General features: G+C 39.6%; 1 long non-coding RNA gene across 1 annotated transcript in view; it reads right to left on the bottom strand.

Annotated features, from left to right (window-relative positions):
* The window catches only part of LOC114598668 (uncharacterized), a 123,590-nt gene that overhangs the window by 100,106 nt on the left and 7,757 nt on the right, over window positions 1-15,727 (bottom strand). Inside the window, exon 4 of the long non-coding RNA XR_003707106.2 lies at window positions 1,357-1,473. This is a non-coding gene — a long non-coding RNA (uncharacterized LOC114598668). The remainder of the gene's footprint in view (window positions 1-1,356; window positions 1,474-15,727) is intronic.

The following is a 15,727-nucleotide window of genomic DNA, read 5'->3' on the forward strand; positions in this document are numbered from 1 at the left end:
CATAGCTTCCTGTTCTCTTTTACATGATAGGAAGCTTCACTGTGCAGTCACAAATTCCCCACTGCACACACCAAATTGTGTGCTCTTCAGGAAGACCCACACAGAAGAGAGATGGATCTGGATAGCAAACATAACGTAGTCATGCAACCCCTGAACTATGCGCCAGGCAAAATCTTTCCTCTTTAACCAGGCCTTTGGCTCATTGACATCCAATGCCCTTTTAAAATGGGGGGGGGGGGAGTGTTATTGGGTTGTTTTTGTTTTTATTTTGATTATGTATTTGGGTTTATATATATATTGTGATTTTATCCTGTGAACCGCCCTGAGACCTGCAGATATAGGGCAGCATGCAAAATAAAATAAAATAAAATAAAATAATAATAATAATAATAATAATAATAGAGGCAGGGGTGTGTAAAGACAGATGAGGATAGATATTTTGGTGTTTCCATCTTGTATTTTTATGTCGTCAACATAAGAACATAAGATCTATATATAATAATAAATTTATGAAATTGAGGGTAGCCTTCTCAACCTAGTGATCAGCAGATGTTAGGGACAAAACTGCCATCATCCTGGACAATAGACCATGCCAGCTGGGGTTGATGGGAGTTGTAGTTCAAAACTTCTGGAGGGACCAAGCTGCTTTAACGCTTTTCCTCCCTTCGTTGCACCAACATATTGTTCTATTTAGATGGTACAAGGACACCCACCCACCCACACCCAAACCCCTGTAGCTGGCTTAACTGCTTAGACCAATTCTGTTCTGTATACAATGCTTCCTTTGGTACTTCCACTGTAGACGGCTGAATTATTTATTCAAAAATCACTTCTTGCACCTTTGCCAGAGGCTATTGGCTCTATACAAAGGGTCAGGGCTTAAAACGTGACACCTTTGCTCAGTGGTGGGTTGCCTTCATATTAATATACACAGTGTAAATATTTAGCCTTGTGCACAACATTTGATGACAGTGTAGTATTCAATGCAGGATATTTGCTTGTTCCAATAACACTTAAAAATTGAGGTGCTGGTAGAGTAATTCAATTCAATTTGACTTTTAGACCAAGCTGCCTCCCATCATATCAATGCATATTCATAAAATCTAGCATTAATTCCCTTTAAACATTTGAAATATACATCTCCGTCCAACAATACATAGTCAGTATAGTATACAATAGAAAATAAAATGACCAATTTACAGATTGGCTCCCAAGGGCCATGATAAAAAGATGGCTCTTTAAGGACTGTGTAAAACTGCCAAGGGATGAGGCCTGACGGATCACATTTAGAATACGGTTCCGTAACTGGGAGGCTACCTTTGAAAAGGTGTAGCATGTGCAATTACATTTGCTCACCTGGCTAACTTGTCTCTTTCAGCTTAGGCATCTTCTTCTGTTGATTGCTCCCAGTGTTTGATTTTAGATGGCAAGCTTGTAAGTGCAGGAACAAGTACTAGGATTCATCATCAGCATCTAGTGGAGAGATTATCGGTTTTAAAACCACTCATAGTATCAGCCTAAATTAACCTTGAGGTGCAAGGATAGTCATTTTAAAGGTACACAAAACGGTCATCAGCAAAATCCTAACTACAACTTAAATTTACAAGATCACACTTTCATTGATAGCAACTTGAGGTCAGTTTACAGCAAGTGCCTTTAACAGGTAATCAAAATATTGCATTTAATGCCCTCTCTGATCGTACATTGTTATTTAAATCACCTTTTCGTAACACTGTATGGCCTGTGTAGCCAATGCAGAACTTCACATGTGTTAAGTGAAACAGGAATTAGCAAAATTCCAGCAGCCTGCTTAAATGATAAGAAACCATTTTAAGGAAGGGATCTCCTAGGGAGTACGGAAAAACCTGCAGCTGAAGGCAAGGAAGTCCGGATATGTAACTCAGCACAGGCATAAACAGGAAGTTGAGCAGCTTGCATTTGGATTGACAAACTGGCTCCAAGGGCTCATCTAAAGGCACGAGGTTTGACCTCTGTCAAGCATGAATGCAGAGGCTTTGGAACAATCTGATACACTTGAAGGTACAGACCTTATATAAAGCAAATGGGCTGCAAGCAGAACTGGAGCTCTCCAAGCACACAGGACTGGCTCACTCCAGAATAAATCTCTTCTATGTAATGGACTGAACAAAGTCACATTGTGTATGCAGACAAGCACGCCTATTTTAGTTCATTTCAGTTTTATCCTACTTGCTACCCTTCTTTTAACCTTTACACATTTCCCAAACACACCTACTCCTCCCAAAATGGGAAACTCTTCTTTCTTTGCTTTCATTTTTCAAAAAAGGGAAATAGCACCTATACATACATCCACACACATTTGATACAGTTTGCTGGCAAAAGTGGGAACCTGGAGCAGTCATGTCCTGGAATCATGAACTAGACCGCCTTTTTTAAAAGAAATTTGGTGTAAATAACAAACAGATGAAACCCCCCACCTGCAAATTCATTTTTTTTAAAAAAAAAAGGTAATGGAAGAGGCTCCAATAATGAAGGCACATGGAAAGCTGCCTTAGATTAAGCCAGATAATAATAATAATAATAATAATAATAATAATAATAATAATAATAATAATAATAATAATAATAATTTATTATTTGTACCCTGCCCATCTGGCTGGGTTTCCCCAGCCACTCTGGGCGGCTTCATTAGTCCATCCACCTCAGTTCTGCCACTAAGCTGCAGCACTTATCCAAGAATGGGTGGAACAATAAGCAACTTAAGGAGAAAGAGACATCTCTTCAAATCAACTTCCAGAAAATGTGAAGACCTAGTTTGGCTATGTAATTCTGCAAGAGTTTTTCCTATGTATATATTATAGCTGTATATTTGCCTGTTGGGATTCAACAGGTTAAGCTTTTTCTAGTACAGAAACACAATTATGGGGAAAGCATCATTCCTTGAAATTCCGTCTCATCCGACATCATCTTACTTGCGCGCAGCAAATTTGCATATGGCACAAAGTGTGTGCAGATTTGAAAGTGGGAGGGAAAATAAAATAAAACAAATCCTGATAGTTCACCTGTTGGTTAGAAGAATAGTAAGGCTGGAAAAGAAGTCCACAAAGGAGATCTACTTGGGAAATACTTGGGAGTAAGCAATTAGCATACAATGGACTGTTCCCTGCTGTTTAAATGCTCTGTAGCACGTACAGCGTTTTCATACATAAGCAACAATAGTTTACAAAAGTGTCGGCTGGCAGTGGATGGAGCTAAGCAGCTCAGAGGTGACACAATATAAACTTCACCACATGAAATACTGGAAGTTGATGTAAACAGCTTTTAATAGCATTGAACATTTGCTCACTTTGTTTAGCCCATCTGGATGTTCCATTGTGCTCAGTTCAGCGGTGACTGCCGTTGGGTGACAGTTGATATATGTTAAGTACAAGCAAAGTGCCGCAGCCCATTTGAGGGACCCTCAGGAGAACATTTACTGTTTTGCGAAATATTCTGTCAAGCCTGCTACAAACGTCACCTGCATCCTTAATGGCTCTGTGCCAAAGTCCTCTGGCTTTATTATTATTATTTTAATCAAAGGCGAGTTTAGCTTTTACTGTTTGTAAGGTTAGGCAAACTATGCCAAAGTTCTCCCAAGCTACTTGGGAGAGTATCAGCTGACAGGAATGGTTTTCAATATGGCTCGAAGAATAAAGAAAGAGAGCCACTCATTCCAAGAGACTTTGGCTCATTTGATATGTAACCGGCGCAACAAATCAAACCGTCAGGAAGCAACAAAAGAGCAATTTAGTAATAAATAAAACAATGGAGCTCTACTTAAACAAAAGGGGGAATTGATATTCTAAAACCTATAGACTGTTCGATCTACATAAAACAATGTGCTGCACTGAATTTTTGTAGCATTGTCATCACAGTAGGTTATGCAGCCCTAATAGACCTGGTCAGCAATTAGGGATTTGCTTTAAGAAATTTAGTGGTGGATGAAGACCTTAATTCCAGTCCCCATTATTGCACCCAGGGCAGAGATTAGACAAACTCAGGCAAACAGATGCTGGAGGGTGGCAGTATCACTAGCCCTGCATAATCATTCCACCTGAACCACCCTCCTCCCTCAACAAGGATAGGATAGGTTCCTTGTGGATAAAGGCAGCAGAGTGGGGGCATAGCATTTATAAACCCATAGGATATACTTTATAATGAAGTTATCTTTAGCCCTCTTCAGTTCTTTGTGATAGGGGTCCTATCAACCCTATGGGATAGCATAGCCATGTTCCTTCTGAAATAAAATGTTCTCTTTGTGTATCTTCAGGGGCACTGTGAGTTAGTCAAAAATATCAACCCCATGTCTTCATTGAGGGAACTAATGCACCTTGACTTGAGGGTGCATGTGGGGTTGATGCTCAGCAGGAGACAGCAAAAATGTCTTAGCTTAGCTCCCGTTAGTACCTAGTGCTTCCATCAACCCTTCTTTTTTCACTTCAGAATTTAAGATTATGGGGCCAGAGATCACCACCACTATCCTGGGGTATAATCCTGCATTCCTCACCTAGCACATCCCACACGCGGACATCCTATGTTAAGGACTGCCGTTAGGTTAATTCTCCATGAGCCAGCAGAGATTATTCATTTCCCACAATGCACCTGCAGGCATATTGTGATTGTCTTACGTGTACTACTGGGCAGATTTGGCAAGTAGCTTTGTGTACAAAAGGGCTCAGGTTACAGAATAGCGTGATGGTTGTGGTAGGAGATAGCCTTCAACAATTCCTGCGGTGTTTGCACATCACAGTACACCATAAACCATGGCTTTTTGTGCACTAGCAAAACTGCTTAATTCCACCCAGAGAAAGCAAACCACCACCCTGGATTTATCACTGCATCCAATGACCTGTAAGCCAATAATAAAATTTGGCTACAGGTTGTGATTTGTTTGGAGTAACACTAAACCAGGCAGGGACCATGTTTCCCTTCCTCTTAGGCTCTGTACACGTTAGATTGAAGATTGAATGTGGTTTGTGGGGGGAACACATCAAACCATAGCATTTCATTACAAACAACAGGATAAAGGTTTGTTGTGGTTAATGCTGCCAGACTAGAAGCAGGAGTGCACTGGATGCCGAGTAAACAGGAGCGTATAGACAGCCTTAGTGTGAGCTGGGAGAGGGCAGGAACCTTGTGGTTTATGCCTTATAATGTGTGAACGCTGCCATTTCCACTCTCTTCCCTCTTTGTTTCTTCTATTAGTTTAGCAAAGGGGCTGGTATACTTAGCTTGTATGTCACTTAAGATCCCGAGAAAATGCGTATTGCTGAATAATTCAATAACTGGTGCATAATCATACAGGAAAATTCAACACATCACTCTAATTGTTAAGCCATGGAAAACTAACAAGCATTTCATTTCAACAAAAGTCAAAAGGGATGGTCAGTTAGGGCTGCAGTTCTATACCCACTTACCTGGGAGTAAGCCCTATCAAACTCAGTGGGCCTTATTTCTAAGCAGGCATGTCTAGAATGGGGTTGTAAATTATCTATTTAAAAGGCACTGGTGTGTGTGTATTTCCATTTATGTGGACCATGTAAGTAAAGTAGGGGTCACCAGCCTTTTTTTGAGGGGGTGGTGAGTGTAGGGCATGTCTCTACTTGGTACTTTAAGGCAGAAACTGCTTGCATCCTTTACAGGTACCAAGCAGCTGAAAAATGTTATTACAGGTTTTAGTTGGGTTCTGCTTGATGTTAGGAGTTTTTAGATTGGTTTCAATGTAATGTTGCTTTAATTGACTATATCCTATTTATGATGTACTCCAGTCTGGGTTCCCAACCAGGAGGAAGGGTCATACAGAAATAAAATAATAACAATTATAATACAGTATTAGTAGAAATAATAATAGTCATTCTAAGCTAGCACTCGTCTGCAAAACCTCACGCTTCTTTATGTCATATCTCAATTGCTCACAGTGTAAAACACCACACTTCAAAAAGAAGAAAAAGCAGCGCAGTCCCAAATTGTCTATTCAAATGTAATGGGGGCTGCATTGCAAGCACATCGCATAGGATTTTCGTTACTGTTGACTAGAGCACACCAGTCAAATTAATAGAAGCTGAAGCTTTCCATTTACTTACAAGGCAGGTATTTTGTGAGCAGCTGTTCTACACATTCCTCTGCATCACTACAAACCTCAGCTCTGTGCTATATACTCTGTGTTTTTTCCTTGTCTTTGGTCACTTTGTGTGTGTGGTTGTCAGTGCAAAGCTGTCGATCAAAACAAACTTCCATTGTCACTGGAGCCTCGGTTCCAACCATGATTGTGTTGGATTTTTAACTTCAGGCACTATTTTAAAAACCAACGTTGAGAGTAAATAAATACATTGTGATATAGCCTCACCTTATGCCAGAATTCAGTGTGGGTTTCTTTGAGTAAGCCCTACTGAACTTACACATAAAATTAGGCTGTATATGTGTGTGCATCAGACTGCAGTCATAATGCCTTCCCCAAAAAGTCAATTTTGATAAACGTACAAAATAAAATTGCTGATGCAAATTTTAAAAAAAAAGAACCTCCCTTTGTTGGCTTCACTTCAAAAGCTAACCAAATCAATGTCTTTCATGACATAGTTACCAAAACATTTAGTCCAGCAACAAGAAGAATACAAGAAATCAATAGAATACATGTTAAAATATTTCTTCTGGCAAAATTCATGGCATTTTTTGCATTAAAAAGATAATTGGATGCATAGCTTCATCCTAACTGTTTATTTTCATGCTGCCTCTTGCCTTTCTAGTATAGTGTAATCTTTTGTGCTTTAAAAATAAAAGTGACTGGACTTGTCCTTTGAAACAAATTACTATTATAAAAGAGGAAGTGTAGTCAGTGACAGTGAAGTTCTCCAACAGCTGATGGATGTCGGTACTGTAAAACTGAATGCCACCTAGTTGGTTGGGGGAGGGGTTAAGCAAAGATGCTAATTCTGCTGATTAAGATATTGTTTTCCCCCTCTTGTGCCCTATTCATTATGCAAGGCTGCAGAATATGAAGTGTGGTGTGTGATCCGGGCAATCTAATGATCTCCCACACCTGCTCATCTGGTACAATTTTAATTAACACTCCAAGGAGGTTTGTCAAGAGTAATCAAAAACATTGTCGCTTATAAAGCTGTGGCAAGAAATCAATAGTTTTCATCAGAAAAGGTAAGGTCTGGCATAACTGAACCATTTAATTGCTTCATTCCAATAAACAAAAAAACCTGCACATTTTAATGACTTGATTCTGGAGATCAATATCGAGCCGCATATTGCATTAAACAGCAACATGTGGTGGGGACGTTCGCAGTCATTTCCATTCAGAAGGCTGCATTCCTCTTTTTTATTTTCATCCTGAATGGCAATGGGTTGCTGAGCCTATGCAGTGCTATGATTTATATCAAATGAGTGACCTCTAGGGCTGTAAGACTCGAACGGGTGACTAGTTCTCAATGGTAAGCTACTGGCACTTGACAAAGTGCCTGGAGCAGAATGAATTTACTTCTCTTTTCCTCAATCATCAACAGGCTCTGCCCTGACCCCCATACTGACTCCTATAACAAGATCCCCTGTCTGGGACTGAAAAATTTACTGTCATGTCTACTTCTCATTGAGCTCAAGTGAGTACTTCTGTCACCTTCAGTGAACTGAGTCTGTAAAAGATTTAACTAAACACCAGTCGCACTTTAAAAACTAAGTAAGTACATCTCATATAACAAAGATAACCTTTGAGCACATCACTTCTTAAAAGCTACTTTGCAGCTACTGGTGTTGGCAAAGCCAGATCTATTATTGCTGCTTTGTTCTGCCTTTCTGTTACATGTGCAAACACATGCCGTGGCAATCATTTACTCTAGAATAAATTGTTCTAAAAGATACGGGATTGCACCAGAGAAAGTCCGTTCACGAATGCAGCCAGTTCTGTAAAATCTCTTAAGATTGTTTCATTGTGAAGTATTATAACAAAACACAAAAAAGACCTCTCAGTAGGCTAAATACTTGGGCTGATTTAATTTGCTGGGGATACTGTTATGCAGTTGTTTTTCACATATACTACCCTGAGCCCCAGGATGATAACCTAATGCTGAAAATCCTACCAGAGTTCTTGAAGAGAAGCTTACTTCCAAATTAGTATCTGCAAGAATTGCAATCCAAGGATGAGATCCTAAACCAAGTTAAGCTGAAAAGCTCAAACAACCTGCTATGGACTAACCACATTTAAACCAATAGGTGGTTTGAAGGCTTTATCTTAAAAACTTTGTGATTGCACCAACTACTGTAGAAATAAATAAAATCACTCCCTTGGGCTGTGATTTGTGTACACACACAAAGACTGTAAACAATAAATAAATATCCAGGCTAAAGTTTAACGGGTTTGAATTTATGTAGCTTCTCTGAAATCAAAGTAAAATATATGCTTTTACTAATATGAATAAAATATGGGAATACCTTTTAAATACATTTAACACACTATATACTGCATACACAGAGCATGCTATGTCGCAGTGCTCATATGCATACAGAGAGCCAGAGAAAGAGAGAAATTGTGCTTTCATGAACTTATGCATTTACGTTTTTGCAATAGCTCTTAACATTTTTAGTGGGGGGGGGGGTTCTAAACCCTTTTTTCACTATTTCAACACTCAATGAAACAGAATACACAAAAGCTAGCCAAATATGTAAAACACATGGGATGGATGTGTGTGCGTGTGTAGTTGACCTACCCACAAATACAGTGTGTGTTATTTAATCATTTTAACTAGACTGTTTAAAGTCATAAAAATTAAAATTTCAAGACCCCCCTACATCAACAATAAGGCAATTAAACGAGTGACATTTGATGTTTTATTCCAACCTCTCACTAAAGCCTTACACCAAATTTTCACTCCCTCTTTAATTTTCAATTCTTCTGCCCTCCCTGCTTCATAGCTCCTAGCTATTGGCTTTTACAATCTGTCCCTAGAGAGCCAGGAGTTATTACCCCTGTCGATGGAAGAGAAAGGGATGTTATTCCCTTGTCACCCTCTTCGGCTCCAGCAGATTCCTGGGTCTGATCTATAGCCTTCATTGGAGAAAAGCGTCTGACACGCTGTTAGTTCTCAGTCCTGTCAGATCCATCTACCTGTGCTACCCGCATTAGTTACTGGAGCTGGAATGACACTCAAGACTCACAGGAGTCAGACCAAAGGATTTCAGGAACAAAACTCCACAAGCACACTTTTTAGTAGTAAGTGGAATGTCAGTTGCAAGACATGTAAAATCAGCAGTGAGAGACATGTGCAGCATGTGTAAATTCACCAGACTAATTCCTGGGCAGCTGGGAAACTTATTACGTCTGATAAGTGTTTTCAAAGCTTTCATTTATTTCTTTATTTCCAATTTTTGTCCTGCCCCTTCCCAAAATCCCACTCTTTAAGGCAAGTCATATATAGTTCTTTTTTAAAAAAAGAATGACATTTTTTAAACCAGCAACTGTAGAATTTTTTTTTATTTGATTATATTACCAATGTAATTACCTGGATGTAGTTGGGGGTGTTTTTTGGGGAGGTAGGGGAAAACTGTATTTGATTGTTTGTATTTGATTATGTGTTGTTCTTATATTCAACTAATAAAATATTCAACAAACAAACAAAAAGATTCCACCCACTCTACATATATGTTGCAATTCATGTCCAAAAAATTGGTGAATGTCAACTTGCACATATGAATGTGATCAACCCTAGCTGAATTATATGAGACCCAAACAAAGATATATATTTCCCCCCAGTTTTTAGACATATTTGAGTTAATGCTCATGATTACATTTGGGTGAAAGCAACATTCATCAGCGCTATTGAGTTTTCAGACACTCATAAAAATTCAAATGGGATTGTCAATATTCACATGTGAATAGGGGCATTAACTGGTGTGTGTGTGTGTGTGTGTGTGTGTGTGTGTGTGTGTCACAAACCTGCTAAACTCTGGCTGCTAAAATATAACCCGCATTAGGACATCTTACAGTATTTCCAGAAAGCATAAGCGATTTGACTTTGGTTGCATTCAAATGTGGGGATTATTGCATTTGTTTTCATAAAATCATATAAGTGAAGAGTTGGAAGGGATCCAGAGGGTCATCTAGTCCAACCCCCTGAAATGCAGGAATCCCAGCAAAAGGATCCATGACAGATGGCCATCCAACCTCTGCTTAAAAACCTCCAAGGAAGGAGAGTCTACAACCTCCCAAGGGAAACTGTTCCACTGTTAAACAGCTCTTACTTGGGTCCCTTCCAACTTTTAAGATTCTATGAACTATGTGTGGTGTAAAGAAGTACCTTCCTTTGTGTGTCTTGAAAGTTCCAACAGCCAACCTCACTAGATGGCCCTGGGTTATAAAATAGGGAGAAAAGCTTCTCTCTATCCACTTTCTGAGCTCATCTTCCCAGGGGAGTGCACAAACCTAAGGCTTGCTGTGGGGCTTGCTTTTTTCTTGCTCATGTTCCACTAAACTATGGTTTAATGTGACATGCAAATGCCGTCACTGTACAACAGTGGACAGAACTGGTCTCTGCAGTCAGCAGTTTGACTTCACCTCCATTGTCTCTTACACCTTTGCACTCCATTGTTTCTCAAGACAGACAGATGCCAACAAATTCATCACAGTTGCATCTAGAACTCAGGGAAATTTATAGGGAATTCTGTAATTTTCTGCTCACATGAATCTTGTGACCTGTTCAGAACCACTGATGGAGCTTTATGGTTCTGTGAACTGCCCTGAGGGCTTATGAAGAAGGGCAGTATATCAATCAATCAATCAATCAATCAATCAAATAAATAAATAAATGGTGGAGGGAGGGGCATTTTAACTTGGGTTTCCTATGAAAGCCCATCCTAAATCACTCCACTCCAATATCTCTCAAAACTGAATAATTACAAAGCCTTTCCTTTCCTTCACAAAGTTGCACTTAAGTTTGTCAGTTCATTTTGTCAGTGACATTTTATACTCTTACAATTCATGTGTCCATGGCACGGCCTAGGACCCTGAAAACTTCACATTTTATTCTTCAATCCCTGCTTAATTAAGAGTTAACAAATAGGGATTAACAAATTCATCCTTCATTTATTATAATTTTATTCCGTCCCACCCCCCAGAAACGCTAACTGTCAAAGCGGATCCCAGCAGCTGAAAGTTAATACAAATAGTTCCACATCCAAAATACTGCTTACATAGTCAAGTGAAATTTCATCTGGAGCCAACCACAAGTAGTATCTTGAATAACGTTCAAAACAGATTCCCCACAAGAATTAAATCGTTTTTCTAAACACACCAACATTAAAGGAAATTCAGCTCCTCAGGCACTACATTTCCAACCCTCTAGGGTATACTCATTTCAATCTTACCTGCAATGAATACAATCTGTAAACCATTTTGTAATACTTTCCTTTTCAATTTGGCAGAAATCAAATAAAAAGGTCATTATTTGGGGGGGAGGACAATAAAGCAGCCAAAGGTATTTTTGCACATTTTTATTGCATCCAATCACCTGGTTGAACAGGTTTTAAAAAGAAAAGCAGCCTGCATGTTTCACCGCGGCTATAGTAAAAGCTTTCCAAACCACTTGTCTGTCTGTCTTCCTCATCCCCACATATAGATGCCTATGGGCTGGATTAAATCTTAGCTTTGCCCCAGCACCACTCCCCTACATATGGTGGGAAACAAGACCATGTCTCCCCTTCTCACATGTACACCCTGCACTTCAACACTACCAGAGGTCAGTTCACAAGCGGGCTTCATGTCCTTAATGCATAAATCCATAAAATCCCAAGTACTGGGGCCCATATCAAGCATCTGATTCGTGGGTTTTATCTAGGATCATCTCAGATTTCATCTGGAATATTGACTAAATTATCCAGGCTTGGGCACATCTAAGACTGTTATGCCCACATATGGATATTCAGTGCTGTCAGATTCAAGACAGTCAGATGGGATAGAAGACAAGGGAAGGAGCATTATTACTCTGCATAAAGGAACAGATCTGGATTAAAGGATCCTCTGATCTCTCCTTAGTACTACGAGTTTACTGAAAGCCAGTGTCTTCCTCGACACAAAGACAGGCTTGCGGTTTAAACAGGGTTGCCTTCTGTAGTTCAACTTTTCTTCTGTTCATTTATAAGTGCAGCACAAAGTAATACTAATGACTCTTAAAAAAGTTTAAATGTGGTAACAAATAATCTCATTTTGTATGTAAATGAATTAGCAGAACCTTCCAGTAAATCACAAAGGTCCTTACAGCCAAATGCTGCAAAATAATCTTTCTAAATACATGCACTGATAACATTATTACAACTGGAAAGGGATACCAAGTACGGGGAGCAAAAATCAAACCCCACAAATAATCTTAATTTCAAGAGAAGTGTGCGTCTGAGGCCCTTTAAACCTTGGACGTGAACCTAAAATGCATTCTAAATCCTAGGTCCCAGCAGTAAACACCTCAAGTAAGCCCATTACGTATTCTAAGTGGTACCAATTTATCTTATCATATAAACCTAGAATATTAATAGTTAAACAGCCAGAGTTTAAAGTACGTGGAACAGTGGAATTATTATTCATTTACATGCCTCCGCACCATCCTTCACTTCTCTACAGTATCTGGCTGCTCCGAGTCTCATATGCAATGCATCCGAGTGCTAAATTACCAAGTCTATGCACAACCAGAATATATCCTTTGTCGGTCCATTAAGACATCTATATTAGAACTAGATTGTTCAAAGTTTTTCATCTAGCCTCCCACGAGGCAGACAGAAAGGTTGGGATAGAAGAAGACTCAAGGACAGACAACACAGAGAGGGAAAATGCCATGGGAAAGGAAGGAGGTGGAAACAAAGGAGATGTTACGTTGAAAAGAATGGGAGAGAAGCATATCACGCAACTAGGAACAAGCACCACTTTGTAGGCAGCAATCAATTCTACAAGGCCTTAAAAATGAGAGTATCAAGCTTGAAGTGTAAGGCAGAGACAAAAAAGAAATTAGTGGAAAAAATGAAAGGGTACATGCAAGGTAATCAAAGTAGAGGTGTTTTGTAGGGAAATGTGAGAGGCAAGGAGAGCAAAGGGCAATACATGTTATGTTGGACAAGTTAGGGTCAATTTGTTCAGAAAGATGCCAACAAAGCAGTGACACACTTTAGCAACCTGCAATCCAAAGCAGTCAGTAACCTGTATCCAATTCTGGTCAGTTTAGGCCACAGAAGCAGTAATCCTGGCAGCAGTAAGAGTGCTACCGGAAAAGGATGAAGAAGAGATGGATCAGCAGCTGAAATGATCAATGAGGACAAAAGAAAGAAGTTTTGCAGGAGGTGGAGATATAAAAATAAATATAAAGCCATTGGATTTTTAGAAGCCATAAAATTCAACACCACCTGCTGGGACATTGTTGCTTTAAGGCTGAGGTCTTGTGCATAAGTGCTTGGAAGTAAGACCCATGGCAATGAGATTTTACTTCCAGGTAAAAATGCAGAAGAACTGCGGAGTGAAACATTCCCTGCACCCTCTTCCTTGACCCCAAGCTTTTTCTCTGTTGCAGAACGGAAAACACACAAAGCAAATCTACACAGCGGTCTTTTGCATCTACATCTAGCTGTTGTAATGCTAAGTAAGAGCATGTACACCAATCACTTGCTGGCCAGTTCACACTAGAGGCAAGGGCTATGGAAGGCTGTAGAGTTAGCAAAGTAACCTCTGGCACTGCACCATTCCAGCTGTTTGGCGGATGTTCCCTTCTACTCTTGTAAATACTAGAGCAGAAAGCTGATATGAAGGGGTAGCTACATCTCCAGAACAGTGTATACTTTTAAGGGCAAGAAATGAGATTCTTACTAAACATCAGGAAGAACTTTCTGGTGGTAAGAACTGTTCAACAGTGGAACAGACTGCCTTGGAAGGTGGTGGATTCTCCTTCAATGAAGGTTTTGTAAACAGAGGTTGGCTGGTCATCTGTCAGGGATTCTTTAGCTGTGATTCCTGCATTGCAGGTGGTTGGACTAGATGACGCTTCAGGTCCCTTCCAACTCTATAATTCTGTGATTCTGTGAACTATTAGACCTTCATGTAGAATTAATGTACTTTCTCACGACACAAGAAACCAAAATTATTAATTGTTGGGAATGCTAAACTAGGAAATCTGAATTCGAATCCAGACCATTGTGGGAGATCTCACCTTCTTTTACATGTTACTAATAACTAACAGTAGTAGATAATAAGCAACATCTATCACTCCTCTCTACAAAGACAACATAATTTTTCATCAAATTCCCAATGCACTTCTACAAGCCTATAACATAACAGCCCCAAAATGGAGACTCCATGTTCAAAGACAGTGTACCTTGAATAACACATGCTAGGGATAAAATAGTGGCTTTTTCCATCATACCATTCTTGAAAGCTTATGACAGCATCTGGCTTGCCACAGGGTGTTGGGCTCAATGCACTAGCAATCCAATTTTTTATGTTCTTAACACTGTACTTTGTTTTCAGAAGCTGATCATGCAGACAATCCAGCACATCTGGTAAAAAGTTGACAAAGAGAGGAAGTCAGATGCTGAGATTGGCTTGCATTTTATGGTTCCACAAGGAATCAGGCTCTAAAATTCAATGTGTATTATTAAAAACAAACTGCTTTCAGTAACAGTAACAACAAAAAATCTATTTCTGGGGATTGTTTGCAGAAATAAAATGTTTATTCCCTACGGCAGTATTACAAACTGTAAAGATAAGTGGTAAACTGTTCCTGAACAGATAAATCAAGTGCTGTAATGCAACAGAGAAAAGAAGAAATGGAATATCAGATTTTCATTAGCTAACTGAGTAGAATGCTATGCCTCCCAGAGTCATTATCCCATTCTAGAAACTTTCAGTCCATGTCATCCATGGTCCAAGATACGCTGATTACAAGAAAAATATGACAACTTATTTGTACATCTCTTTCTTGCCATATGCTAGAGTGCTGGCCTCTATTGTGATGGGAACTTTATAGGACAGGTTTTGACAGCTAGATATAATACTGTCCCATTTTCAGACTTTTCAGAACCACTGTAGTGGTTTGAGCAGTCACTCCTGGCAATTAATAATTATGTGGGGGAGAATGCCCCCCTCCAGTGTTGTGCCCCACCACGGATGAATAGGAGTAAATATCTGCAGAGAGGCAGCACATATGCAAACTAGTCACTTCCAGTGGTTACTTTCAGTCTGTCAGCACTTTAGAGCGTATCTTTCACCCATTCAGGTAGATGCCAATATATGCCCCTCATGCAATAAAGTGCACCTTCATAACCAACCCCAAGAAAGTGGTACATTGTGATAAACAGCACTACAGCACTCATGTGCAACAAATGTGCTTTTTAAAAAAATGACTTTTTACAGTAAAAGGAAAAAGTAATGGAGAAATGTATTTTAGAGTGTGGGATAACTACCACTTGACAGTGGTATAATATAAAATCCATGCAATTTTTGTGCAAACAGATCAGGAGTAACACTAAATAAACAGATCTGGAAGCAATCAGAGAAAAGGTTAAGAACAGCACTAACAATCAGTGCATTAGAAGGGAAGAGAACTTTGCTACTTTCACTTCCATGCCTTGGTGCATGGAATAGTGACAAAGGACCAGGCTCTGAACCTTCTGAACCAGCAGGAACATCCTGTCCCCAAACGCATCATCCAGTCATGACACTAAGGCTAGCTGTTGTCCCAGGAGC

The sequence above is a fragment of the Podarcis muralis genome, chromosome 5, assembly GCF_964188315.1.
Source record: "Podarcis muralis chromosome 5, rPodMur119.hap1.1, whole genome shotgun sequence".
Classification (NCBI taxonomy): domain Eukaryota; kingdom Metazoa; phylum Chordata; class Lepidosauria; order Squamata; family Lacertidae; genus Podarcis; species Podarcis muralis.